This window comes from Pseudorca crassidens, chromosome 5 (genome assembly GCF_039906515.1).
Source record: "Pseudorca crassidens isolate mPseCra1 chromosome 5, mPseCra1.hap1, whole genome shotgun sequence".
NCBI classification, from domain to species: domain Eukaryota; kingdom Metazoa; phylum Chordata; class Mammalia; order Artiodactyla; family Delphinidae; genus Pseudorca; species Pseudorca crassidens.
The window spans coordinates 60,984,484-60,998,663 of NC_090300.1; the positions used below are offsets into that span (position 1 = coordinate 60,984,484).

A 14,180-nucleotide genomic window follows, 5' to 3' on the forward strand; every position below is an offset into this window, starting at 1 on the left:
TGACACACACCTCTGAAGTCAGTTAACTGTTTCGTTGCAGCAAAATCTTTGAGTGGGAACACATTCATAAGCCAACACATATCCTTTCCACAGTGGGTGTGTGTGGAGGTGGGCGAAATGGGAGAATATGTCTCTGTGTTTTTATACATAGAGGTACTGAAACACTGTTTTATTTCTTCCTGTTATATCCTGTGACATCCATTGACAAGCATTTTGAAAAGTAGTCATATATAAAAGAATGTAACTTTAGAAAAGTAGGAAAATGAAAAGTGTGGGGGAAGAATTTTAAAGTGTTTTAAAAAATTATCGATATTTGGCTAAAGATGCCCAATTTCTATTAGGAAACAAAATACAACTGCACCCTTGTTATTTCCTAGCTCTCATTCTGAGTTAGTGAGCCTGGTTGTTTGTGCTTCCTGCTCCATTCCCACCATGGTGTGAGGTTCTGTAAGCAACACATGCAATTCTCTTTGTCTTCATGAATAAGCTTTTTTTTAGACACTCAACCATAGCAACATATGAATATGCACAGCAACATATGAACATGACAGTGATCAGTCACACTTAGTCATTGTGGCCCATTAAGTCCTAGCAAGTCATTAAAATAGGAAATCTGTTCTTTAAAAGGTTTGATATTATTTGGTCAAGGACTTTTTAAAAAGACACAGAACTAAAGCCATTAAATAAATAACTGTTGTGACTGATGAAAAGATTTCCCAAATCAGGACCAAGAGGGAGTTTCAAATACTCATTGTTGGCCCTACTTTCTGGAGCAGCTTTGACATTTGCTACTCTTAGCAATAATAAAAATTCCTTAAAGTTATATAGATCTTTGAAATTTACAGATTGCTCTAACATACATTTTCTTGGGTAATTCACTCAACAAATTTTTGATGAAAGCAGTTTTCATTATTTCCATTTATGCAAGTATATCTTAAGCCCCAGGAAGGTAACTTGGCCAACTTGACTCAAAAGTTTTAGTGCTAAGGTGCAAACTTGGGCCAGGTGAGCCCTGCACTGAGGCCCTTTCCATTGCATCACCACTGAACCCAAGCAACTCACGCTGTGGTAGTGGTAGTAAACTCTAAAGTTTTCAATTTTAGATACTGTAGTATAATATACTCTAAACTATTGGTGACTCACCCAACTCTTTCTTACCCTGTGATCTGTCCTGGAATTTTCACAGGCCAGCATTCGTATAACAGTTGAAAACAAACAACATGTCTCTATCAAACTCTATTCACAAGAAAAACAATATGACACTAAGGACTGTGCCCCTTAACGGAGACTCTGAGACCAGGATGAGAGCCTTATATGTACTCTGCACCATAACAAGGAAAATAGATTTACTTAGAGTTTTTGATCTCACCTAAAAAAAAAAAAAAAGATTTATATTTCCGCTAAGAGTAACATTCTCTCTGTGCACTAGTTCTATCTCACATTTATTTTATTGGCAATGCATGCAACTTCTGATGGGAACATTTATTTCTAGAATTAGTTTGACCAAATTACAAATGCCTCCAATGGAACATCTTGTACTAATAAATAGATTTCCCTCTCACTTCAAAACCTACTGCTACAAGGTTTTTAAAGAGCATTTATCAGAAACCCCCAGACAATCCTCCAACTTCAATTGAACCAATTAATTTTATGCAATGAAAAATGTGAAGGAAGTCTCTTGACTGCCTCTTTGACACTTTATATCCTGTGATATTTTATTTTTAGCAATAAGTGATTGAGAGGAATAGACATGACTGTTTTTTAAAATGGTATGTGGGACTCCAACCTACATTTTTTTAATTTGTTAGCAGTATTCTTCTGCCTAACACCCACTCACACTTTGAAATCTTACCTCATTGTGTCATAACAATGACGTGTCATTCTTCATTTTAAAAATCTGAGAAAGAAATTAAGTTATCTGGAGAAAGTGATTAAAAATACATATTACAGAGTAGAGTTCTGGGATATTTTTATTAACACATCTTAGCCACAAGCATCTTATTCGATTGGGAAGACAGACTTTAAAACTCAGAATAAAATGTAGATTTTTTTTCCATTATGATGTTGACCCTCAAAGTACATAAGACCATTTATTTTTTTCAAGAATATTTTAATTACAAAAATGTATTCGTCAGATAAATATTATATTTCTGGTTCCAATAGGTGTCAGATGATATAAAGGGTACTCATCCTCCTCTTTGGCTTCTGAGAATGGAATGCCTGCCATTATTTTTATTATTATATTATTATGCAACTGTTACTCAGCAAATCCTCCATTTTGCTTTCAGCTCTTCAGAACTTACTTTATAAAAGCTATGGAACATTTAAAATCAAAACTTTAAGGAGGCAGCAGGATACTATCTAAATACTCAACCCTATAAAAATTTACAATAAACAGTTACAGTCATCTGAGTTCATACCCACGCTTACTGCTTTTGCTCTGTTTCTACTGAAGAGGTGTCTGTCCATCAGTGTTAGACTAATTCCTCCATATGGGTCTGAATCACATTTCTTCCCACTAAAAGTAGCCCCAGCACATTTTCTCTCCCATCTTTATTTCTTCTTACTAAAATTTTCATCAACTGTCTTCAACATATTCAAATTTCTCCTTAACTAAAGCCAAAAAAGGTAATTGATTCATTGTCTCATTCTAGTTCACCTAACTTTTTCCTTTATTTTACAGCCAAGATTCTCGAAAGAGTACACTATACACTCTTTCCAGCACCTCATATATCATTTACTGTTTGTTAACACATACGGTTTTGTAGCTGATTTTTTCCAGCTTTATTGAGATATAATTGACATAAAAAATTGTATAAGTTGAAGGTGTACATTGTGATGATTTGATACACTTTTTTTGATACACTTTTATATTGAGAAATGATTACCAGAGTAGGGTTAGTTAACACCTCTATTACCTCACATAATTACTTTTTTATAGTGAGAACGTTTAAGGTCTACTCTTAGCAACTTTCAAGTATATAGTAAAATAATATTAACTATAGTCACTATGCCGTAAAACAACTTATTCATCTTATAACTGGAAGTTTGTACCCTTTGACTGACATCTCCCTATTCTCCACCCCTACCCCCCAGTCCCTGGCTACCACCATTCTACTCTCTGTTTCTAGGAGCTCAGCTTTTTTTAGATTCCACATGTAAGTAATAGAATACAGTATTTGTCTTTCTCTGTCTGACTTAATTCACTTAGCATAATGCCCTCAAGGTCCATCCATATCACAAATGGCAGGATTTCCTTCTTTCTCATGGCTGAATAATATTCCATTATATATATAGTATATATATTATATACTACATCTTCTTTATCCATTCTTCCAGTGATGGACACTTAAGTTGTTTTAGTGTCTTGGCTATTGTGAATAAAGCTTCAGTGAACATGGGAGTGCAGACAGCTCTTCAAGATCCTCATTTTATTTCCACTGGATATTTACCCAGAAGTGGGACTGCTGGATCATGTGGTAGTTCTACGTTTAATTTTTTGAAGAACCTTCATACTGTTTTCCATAGTTCCATTCCCACCAACAGTGCACAAGAGTTCCCTTTTCTCCACATCCTCAGCAACACTTGTTATCTCTTTCTCTTTCTCTCTCTCTTTTTGATAATAGCCATTCTAAGAGACATGAAGTGATATCTCATTGTGGGTTGTTTTTTTTTTTGCTTTAATTTTATTTATTTATTTATTTTTATTTTTGGCTGCATTGGGTCTTCATTATTCCATGTGAGCTTTCTCTAGTTGTGGAGAGCGGGGACTACTCTTCGTTGCGGTGCACGGGCTTCTCATTGTGGTGGCTTCTCTTGTTGAGAGGCACGGGCTCTAGGTGCGTGGGCTTCAGTAGTTGTGGCTCACGGGCTCTAGAGCGCAGGCTCAGTAGTTGTGGCTCTCGGGCTCAGCTGCTCCATGGCAAGTGGGATCTTCCCAGACCAGGGCTCAAACCCATGTCCCCTGCATTGCCTGGCAGATCCTTAACCACTGTGCCACCAGAGAAGCCCATCTCATTGTGGTTTCAATTTGCATTTCCCTGATGATTAGCGATGTTGAGCATCTCTTCATGTACCTTTTGGTCATTTGTATATCTTCTTCGGAAAAATGTCTATTTAGCTCTTCAGCCTGTTTTGTAATTGGATTATTGTTGTTGTTTTGTTTATTTGCTTGTCTGTTTGCTATTTAGTTGTATGAGTTTCTTATATACTTTTGATATTAACCCCTTATCAGGTACAAGGTTTGCAGATATTTTCTCCCACTTCTTATTTTGCCTTTTTATTTTGTTGATTGTTCCTTTTGCTGTGCAGAAGCTTTCTAGTTTGATGTAGTCCTACTTGTTTACTTTTGTGTCTTGTGCTTTTTTGTCATATCAAAAATTTTTGCCTAGATGCATCTTGAGAAGCATTTTCCCTGTGCTTTGTTCTAGTAGTTTTATGGTTTCAGGTCTCATGTTTAAGTCTTCAACCTATTTCAAGCTAATTTTTATGAGTGGTTTAAGATAGGGGTCCAATTTCATTATTCTGCTTGTGAATATACAGTTTTCTCAACACCATTTATTGAAGAAACTATCCTTTTTCCATTGAGTATTCCTGGCCCTTGTCAAATATTATCTTCAACTAGCTTCTAAATTGAAAAAATAAAAATGTTTTATATTTATGCTCATTTTTACCACTTTTAGTACTCCTCTTTACTTTGTATAGATCTAGTTTTTTATAGAACCAAAACTTCTGCCTGAAGAACTTCCTTTAATGCTTCTTCTAGCACAGTTCTGCTGGCAAAGAATTATCTCTGCAGTCATTGATATGAAAAGAAAAAAACTTGTTTTGCCTTACTTTTGAAAGGTAGTTTTATTGGGTGTACAATTCTGGATTGACAATTTCTATATCTTTAAACACTTTTAAGATGTCACTCCATTGCCTTCTGCTTTGCTATATTCTTATCTTTGTTTCTTTGCATGTAATGTTTCTCTTTTCTCTGCCTTCAAGATATTTTCTTTTTCTTTGGTTTTAAGCAGTTTGACTCTTATATGTGTGTGTGTGTGTGTGTGTGTGTGTGTGTGTGTGTGTGTGTGTGTGCGCGTGTGTCCTCTGATCCTTAGATCTGTGGTTTGTTTTCTTCCTTTAATCTTGAAAAATTCTCATTACCTCTTTATGTCTTCTACCACACTCTGTCTCTCTTCTTCTTTTGGGAGAAGGTGCATGACACATGCATATTAGGCCAATGGATATGGTACCACAGCTGTTGGATACTCTTTTCTCTTTCTCTCTTTTTTCTTTTCTTCTTTCCTTCCATTCCTGTTTCTTCCTCCCTCCTGTTTTTCCTTCCCCTTTCTTTTTTCCTTTCTTTCTTGCTTGCTTGCTTTCCTTCCTTCCTTCTTTCTTTCTTTCTTTCTCTCTTTCTTTCTTTCCCTCTCTCTCTGTTGCTTCTATTTACCTTTCATTTTGGATATTTTTATTTACCTATCTTCTCATTCACTGGTTATTTTTCAGTAGTATCTGGTCTTCTGATAAGTTCAGTGAAGGAAATCTTCATTCCTTCCTTCCTAGAAAGAAAGATGGTTCTTTCTTTTTACTAGCATGTACTCAACTTTTAAAAACTAATTTCTTTCTCTCTGCTATAATTTTTATCTGTTCCTGTATGTGATCTATCTTTCCTACTAGATACTTTAACATATTAATCGTGACTATTTTAAAGACCCACCTGATTGTTCAAATATCTGAGTCATTCCTCTGGTTCTATTAATTGCTTTAACTATTGAAATGGATTTTTTCTTGTTTCAGTGTGTGTCTTATATTTTTTGACTAAATGATTAACGTTGTTAAAAAGAAGTATAGAATCTGAGATAAATAGCATATATGCCAGTAAATGGTAAAGCCCCCCTCCCCCCACCCCTCTTTACTTGACTCTTTTTCAGTAAAGCTCTAGGTGTGGGGAGTGGATTTCCATAGCTGAGCTGGGCTTGGTAAACCTGTTCCTGGTATAGTACAGGCTTCAGTTCTTCCAGTGTTTGGCTTCCATTAGCTTGTATTTAGGGTGGTACCTGGGAAGTTGGAAGTTCTTTCTCAGTGTCCAAATTCTAGTCTCAGGTTTTGGTAGTCCCTGCCATGAGATTTCTCGTGGGGGTAGGGCATTTTACTTTCCTGGTCAGTTTTAGGTGGGTTTGTGTGCCTGGGTCTCTGTGGTTTGGCCTTTTCTCCATTCCTGCTCCTTTCTTCAGTATTCTTAGGCAGAGGTTTTCTACCTTTCCTGCAGTAATAGCAGATCTCTTGTTTGAAGAGTGTAGGATGCTAGGTTCAAGGAGAAGGAGTTTTGCTTCTACTTCTAACTCAGCAAGAATGGATCTCTGGTTGTGTCCTTAGGATGATAGGCTCCCCTACCCCTTTCCCAGAGGCAGACAGGTTTTACATCTATTCCTACCTCAGAAGCAATGAATCTCTACTCATGCCCTGGGAGGAGAGAGTTTATTTCCCCACAATAGCAGATTAAGGCTTTTGTTTTGTAGGAAAGAACACTTCAGGGAAGTAGGCACAGCCTTAGCCTGGTCATTAGCAGCTGCTGTTCACCGCCTTCACACCTGTGCCACTGCCGGGGCTCACCTCATCACTTGCGCTGCCTCCATTTTTTTTGTAAGCCCCTGATGGAGGTCTGTGGAAAAGAGGGTATGAGTGAGTGTGAACTCCCCTTGTGTCTCACTCCACCAGCTATTCTTAACTGAAATGCAGAGTCACACTTGGTATTAAGAATTTGTTAACTTTAGCTGATTTCTTTTTACCCACTTGTTTGATGTATGTCCCATACTCTGCCTGAGGTGAATAAGTTTGTATGTCTTGGCTTCTTTTAGATGAGGCTTGTCCTTATTTAGAATTCAGTTTACTTGATTGTCTTGTGACTTCAGCTCTCTAATGAGCTCAAGAAAAATGATTATTTTGTATATTATATAGCTTTTCTCAGGGTTAGGGAAGGAGTGCTGTTCGGATCTTTCAACATCTTCAAGGAAAAGTAAGCTTTCAGCTAATGCCATTATAGTGGGAGGTGCATAACAAACTTTCACTATTTCCCTAGCCCCCTCCTCAAGCTTGTACTACCCTTTTATTTTACTGTCTTTCCAGTAGCTATGGAGCAACTGGCTCATAGTAAAGGTAGAGTAAGGTTGTGGGCTGGGAAAGGCACTGAGATTAAAATCACTTAAATTTATTTTATTAAAATTCTAAAGATATAATGTTCTCTTTGTCTTTTGAACAATATGGTAGATAGCTAGAGTATCAATCAAATGATAAATTAGACAAGTGTGAAAATAGAACAGATGGAAGAAAGCAGGAAAGATAGATGCTGACCCAAACTAACTTAGATGAGATAGAAGAATTTGGGAAATGAAATTTCATCAGGTTAGGCAACTCTCTCTCTGTCATCACCTTGGCAAGTGTTAGAAAAAGGGGTAGTTTGATAGAATATGTCTCCAACCACAATATATAACAGCTTTGAAGATTAAGATATCTGATATCCATCTCCACAAATGTGGTGATATGTATAAGTGACATTTAGCCCTCTTAATAACATAAATAACTGTCACAAACATGGAGCCAGATTTTCTGCTGAAAATGTAAGTTTTGGGTTTTACATGGATTGTTAACTCTTTGCAACTAGACATGAAAGGCAATTGACTTTCCAGGCAATATACTAGAAATATGAATCCTATGTCTGTCAAATCTGTTTGAATTATGTGTCTTGTTGTGGATCTCTCTGCTAGATCATTTGGCATCTCCCCAACAATTTTTAAATCTTGTAATGCAAGACTCAGGTAAACATTAAGCTCAGCCTGAAAGCAGAGATTCTGAATTGCAGCAGGAAGGCTGAGAGGGCTATGTAGAGGGGAAAAGAGGGTGGTCCTACTTCTTCTCTAAGAAGATCATATGCATGAGAACTTCAGGTTACTTTTCACACTGACTGGGACAGCCTTCAGCTTCTTTTCTGGTAGCCAGACTCAATCGCTGCCCCTTCAGGTGTACTCCCTACTTACAACCCCTTCCATATAAAATGCTGGGACTATGTTCTCATCGTGCTTTCTATGTTCTCATTTAAGGTCTACTTGTGTTATAGCAAAAACAATTTCTATAAAAGAACCATCAATCCAAGAACACAGGTGTGAGCAAATTCTTCTTGGCAAAGTCATTTCTAATCACCAAAATGTTCCAGAGAACTGATTCCTTTTCTAGGAATGTTCCGAATGTAGGCTCATAGGAAGAGTTCTGTGTCTTTAAAGTAGAAAGGATGTTATTGATCTTTTAGTCTATGCACTGGCTGAATATCCTTAGGAATCTCACTCAAGCTTTATTTTGATGTATCATGTTATAAACTGACCTAAACCAATCTGGATATACAAATATTTAGGCTTCTTTGGGTAGAAATCAATAGCCAATAGTTGTAAGCAGGAGAAGGTTATATACTGCTTTCGTGGCATCTTTCTAAGTAAAGAAAGCAAACTTTCTAAGTAATTAAAAATGAAATTCTTCTGCAAATATAGTCATTTAGTAGCCAGCATACACAAAACTGTCCTATAAACTCTACCACTCCTTGGCTTTATGTTTTTCCTTTAGGGTGCTAAGACTATACCTAGGATGAAACATTCACTAGACAATGCAATATTATAGCAGTAGGATTCAGCTGACTACCTTGTCAGACCTGGGTCAACAGTAGTCTTCCAAGCTAGTGTTTAGACAGAGGCCTCTGTAGTAATCAAACGTAGGGGGCCCTTCTTAAAGGGAAATGTTTGGTTAGACTTTTAAACTATAGTCTTATGGCAGAGTAAATGTTTCTAAAATATTTTATATTTTTATTTTTCTATATTTGCCAACATAACATTTATTGATGTTTGGTATTTTATTTTCCTCTACTAGCATCTTTTATAAGAATAAAAGTGTATAAATTAAACGTTTTTTTGTAACCAGAAATACTTGCCGCAGATTAACTCCTAGAAAGGCCCCAATTTTCTATTAATTTTTAAAAACTATTTTAGTCTCTATTTTGAAAATCACTAATTTAAACAATAAAATCTATTTCTAAATTTATTTTGCTAATCTATAAAATCTATAGTGTTGACCAGCCAATAAAGACACCCAAAGCACTTGTAGTAGCCATTTCTGGTGTGTGTCTCTTTGATTCTGTCTTCACTCTTTCCCACATCAAATTATTCATCCCTCTGTTTCAATAAATGCATTTCAATGAAAATAGTAAAGGCGCTGGATAATGCATACAGGGAAGGATGATGGGTGTCAGTCTAGGCAAAGGGAGATTGAGGTCAACTGTTCAGAGTGGGACTTCACTGGCTTCTGTGAGAAAACCGCACCTTTATATTTTTCCTAATAAATGAAAAAGTTCAGAGTTTTATTATCTCTGAACAATCTATAGAATTGTAAATACATTTTTTCCTCGATATAAGGGAATATCCTGTATAAGCAGAAAAAATGGTAATAGTTCTTCAGCCTAATATTCCATTTGGAGGGAGAGGAGCTTAAAGTACTATTCAATTGTATAATTGTCTTCCACAGACCAACCTCCTTGAATCAGTCTCACAAAAAAGAAGAAGCAAACAAAACCCCCCCCCCAAAAAAAAACACCTTCCAAAGGAAAAAAAACAACAACAGACAAACAGCAAAAACAAAAAAATGAACTAGACCTGGAACTGTTTTGGTGCTTTATTTTAAAGCAAGAGACCATATGAGGTCCTATGAAAGACTTGGTCTAAAGAGCCAATTTTAGTTTTTTTCCTGGCCTCCATAAAAATTCAAATCAATTTCCTATATGATCCACATCTACAAGGATATACAGAAGTTAAAAAAAAGAAAAAGAAAACACTCAAAGAAAGATTTAACTGTGTTCATTGCACTAAACTTACATAAACCAGGATGTGGCTAAATCTATTCTGAAAGGATTTTCAGCATTAAAGGTTAAAACAAAAAGAAGCCTCTAGTTAACCTTCAATTAACCGTAGCTGCCTGGCACTTCCGTATTAATCAAGATTTTACTCTTCTCGCATTATTTTTATGACATTCAGTTTTATTTGGTTTCTTCAATATATTTCTCAGAGGTAAAATTGCTCTATTTTATGGGTGAAAATCGAATCAAAACGTGGAAGCCTTCCTGGGTGACCTTCATAAAGTCATCTCCCTGAGGTTCTTTTCTTATTTTTAAAATGACAATAATGAGGTCTCCTCCACTGTGCTGTGGAAAAATGGAATAAAATTGTGCAGAGAAGGAGGATAGTGTTGAAAAGACTAAAAGTTTGGGGGCCAGATAGATGTAGTTTCCATCAGGTATGGGCTTTCAGACATTGGGCAAGGTATTAACTTTTCTGAGCTTCTGTTGCCTCATCAATAAAATAAAAATCCTAAATGGGACACTGCCATGTTAGATAAATTAATGTATGTACAGGACTTGGTATATAAAACACACAAAAAAAGATAGCTGCTATGTTCTGAATGATTGTGTCTTCCCAAAGTTCATATGTTAAATCCTAATGACCAATCCTAATACTATTTGGAGGTGAGGTCTTTGGGAGGGTAAATTTTAATCTTTTTAAAAAAATAATCCTGGGCTTCCCTGGTGGCACAGTGGTTGAGAGTCCGCCTGCTGATGCAGGGGACACGGGTTCATGCCCTGGTCCGGGAAGATCCCACATGCCGCGGAGCGGCTGGGCCCGTGAGCCATGGCCGCTGAGCCTGCGCGTCTGGAGCCTGTGCTCCGCAGCGGGAGAGGCCGCGACAGTGAGAGGCCCGCGTACCAAAAAAAAAAAAAAATCCTGATCAGGAGTAAAATTAGGATCTGCAGGGTCTCACCACACACTTCTTGTTTCTCTCAGAGAAATGGCAAAAGAATGTGGGTGTTAGGAGGGAAAGTCATAGTTATATTCTAAAGCAGTGATTTCCAAACCACTTTGCACCAAATTCACCTGGATAGCTCTTAAAAATTCCCAGATTCAGGATCCCAACCTCTGATTCAATCAATCTGAAATATATCAATGAAATTTGTGTTGTCCAGTGATGTTTTTGTAATTGTGGTAAAGTATACATAACATAAAACTTACCATTTGAACCATTTTTAAGTGTAAAGTTCAGTGGCATTAGGTACATTCACATTTTCATGCAACTATTCCACCATCCAACCGAAGAACTCTATTCATCTTGCAAAACTGAAACTCTATACCCATGAAATAATACCTCTTGATTCGTCCTTCCTCCGGCCCTGGCAACTATTATTCTATTTTTTGTCTCTATGAATTTGATTACTCTAGCTATCTTATACAGGTGGAATCATAAAGTATTTGTTCTTTTGTGACTGGCTGATTCCACTTAGCATAATGTTTCCAAGATTCCTTCATGTCTTAGCAGGTGTCAACATTTCCTTCCTGTTAAAGGCTAAATAATATTCCATTGTTTGTATATATTACATTTTGCTTGTCCATTCATCCATGATTGGACAATTCCCCAAGTGACTTTTTTAAAAATATGGAATTCTTTACAAATGTGTGTGTCATCCTTGCCCAGGTGCCATGCTAATCTCCAGTTGTTCCAATTTTAGTGTGCTGTTGCCAAGCTCAGAACTCCAAGTAGTTTTGGACAGTACCAATAAGGCAGTTTTTTTCAGCTGCATGTTGGTGGAACATTATGTCAATTTAATTGAGTGACCAGTATTTTACAAAGACACAGAATAGAAGAAAATAGAACAAGTAAAAATGGTAATAATAAGTAAGTGTATTATTTCAAAAATTTTGTTTCTTAACTGTATGTGTTTGCTGCAAGGGAGGGTGGTGAGTGTGCCACGTCAGGGCATGAAATATATTTCTTACAGTTGCTTTCAATCAAAAAGATGTGAAAGCCACCTGTCTAAGGACCAGAATACAGAGTATGATTGTATGATAAGTTAACACAATGTTCTCAGCTTGAAATTTGCTACAGAATTACAGTAGCCATGATTTTACTTTGAATGTATTCAAAATAAGAGAATGTGAAAAGAAAAAAGATTGAGAAATGTCCTCTGTGAATTGATTTGGACTCCACAGTTCATCACAGAGGTCTGAATATTGCTTATTAATGAATCATTTTCATAACACTGTATCAGGAGTTATATATGAATTTGGCATCTCTCTGATACACTCAGCTTTTACAGACTCCAGAAGTAGATAAAGAATTGCTAACAGCAGTAATGAAGAGGTGTGAATGCCACCAGCAATTCAGGGTTCTGTTCCAGCTCAGGAAACATACCACCAAAATCAAAATTAATTCTCCCCCCTTTGGCATTTTTCTCAGCCACATGTGGTTTTTAAGTTATTGTGGTGACTTCTCTCACTTTATTGAAAATATACAGGATGCATTTATCTAAGATAAATATGATTTTACTTGGTATGTTTTCTGAAGTAATGGTATGCAATATGCATCAGAAAATAAGGCAATTATATAATAACTGTTTGTGAATTGTATTTGGTTCTGCCAGAATTTATGAAAGATATATGCTTAATAGATGTAAATGTTTATATTAGATCATATGGAACATAATCATTCGTCTGTCTTTTAAAGAAGTCTGGAACTCCTGTTCATCACCAGGAGAGTTATTTCTATGTTGCCTTAGATGTTCAGTATATGACTCCACCTCAGATCCTCTGTGAGTTGCCTGATGCTGACACTGGCATTAATACAGGCAAATGTGGTATTCCCAAGCAACCAAAGTTCATGTTTTGTTTTAATTCACAGGGAAGGTGGTGGAATAGATGAATGAATGGAAAGAGATAGTTATATGATAGATAGATAGATGATAGATGTTAATATATAAAAAGAGCACAGTCTAAATATACAATTAAACTTTTAAAAAATATAATAAATACACAGGCTTTCAAACATAATGAGAACTATATTCAGAATTATAATACTTACTAGTGTACAAGAACACTTTATATCATGTATCTTCATTGATTCTCAGCGCTACGTGAAAAAGACCAAACTGTACACATTTTACAAAAGAGAAACCAGATACTGACATTAACTGCCTTGCCAACTCGCAGGCCAGGAATGTATCAGAGGCAGGAATCAATTCCTGGGGACTGGCTTTTAGTCCAGGTATCATTCAACTAAACTGCTGTGTGAAGCAAGCAGAATTCTTCACTACTGTTTATTTTGTTTTTAAAATCGCCCAATTTCAGGATGAGACACTTTTGGCCAATTAGTTAAGCTCTGATTAAAAAGTTATTGATAATTACCACAAACTACTAGATAAAAAAATACAGAGCAAAAATAATTTTATTCTTTCTTATTTTGTAAACATGTTAGTGGAGGTTCCCAAACCCAAGTGAGTCTCAGGATCAGCTACAGGGCTTTCAGACAACACAGGTTCCTGAGCAGCACCTAGACTTATGTGTTGCTCAGGAATCTCAGTTACCCTAAAGGTCCACAGCTGATTGTGATGCTCAGGTAGGTTTGAGAACTGCTGCTTTAGAAAAATGCTTTGGAGTAATTTTGGTGAAAAACCTATCAGAAAAATCAAGTAAAAGACAATACATGTTTTACTTACATACCATAGTCCACAAGTCTGAAGAAAATGCTGGTTTTGTATAACCAGAAGTTTATAGAAATCAGGAGACTTTTTGTTTGTTTAAGAAAAAGAAAACATAATTATGAAGACAAAATTAGTTTTAAAAAAGAGTATTTACGAAGAATGGGAAAAGTAACCATAACAAAAACATTTTACGAAAGCTTTAAACCACAAACATCTGCCTGACATAATGCTGTGCTTAACAATATCCTGAAAATCCCTGTCTATTAGTTCATAAACATCTTCCCCATTCTTTTTAAATAAAAGAATGTCCATTGTGTGGATGTTCCATAGTTTATTCAACAACTATCTTATGGATGGCATTTAGGATGTTTTCAATATTTTTCAATGACAGTGAAAACAATCTTGTGTATACGTATTTCATATTATTATTATTATCTTCAGGAAAAGTTCCTGGAAGTGGTATCACTGCGTCAAAATGTAAACACATGTGTAAGTGCTTTAGATATTGCTGAATTTCGTCCCCAAAGGGTTGTGTCAATTTTCTTTTGCACCAGCAAATATGTGAGAGCGCCTATGTCCCCACAGCCCTGCAAAAGTGTGTTGCTATTCTTTTTAATTTCTACCAATCTGACAG

General features: G+C 36.2%; 1 non-coding gene and 1 pseudogene across 1 annotated transcript; one reads left to right on the forward strand and one right to left on the reverse strand.

The window, feature by feature from the left end:
- Positions 1 to 14,180, forward strand: part of LOC137224267 (uncharacterized) — a 425,840-nt pseudogene that overhangs the window by 67,885 nt on the left and 343,775 nt on the right.
- Positions 11,500 to 11,602, reverse strand: LOC137225682 (U6 spliceosomal RNA). The gene has a single exon (XR_010943983.1). It is a non-coding gene; the product is annotated as a U6 spliceosomal RNA (small nuclear RNA).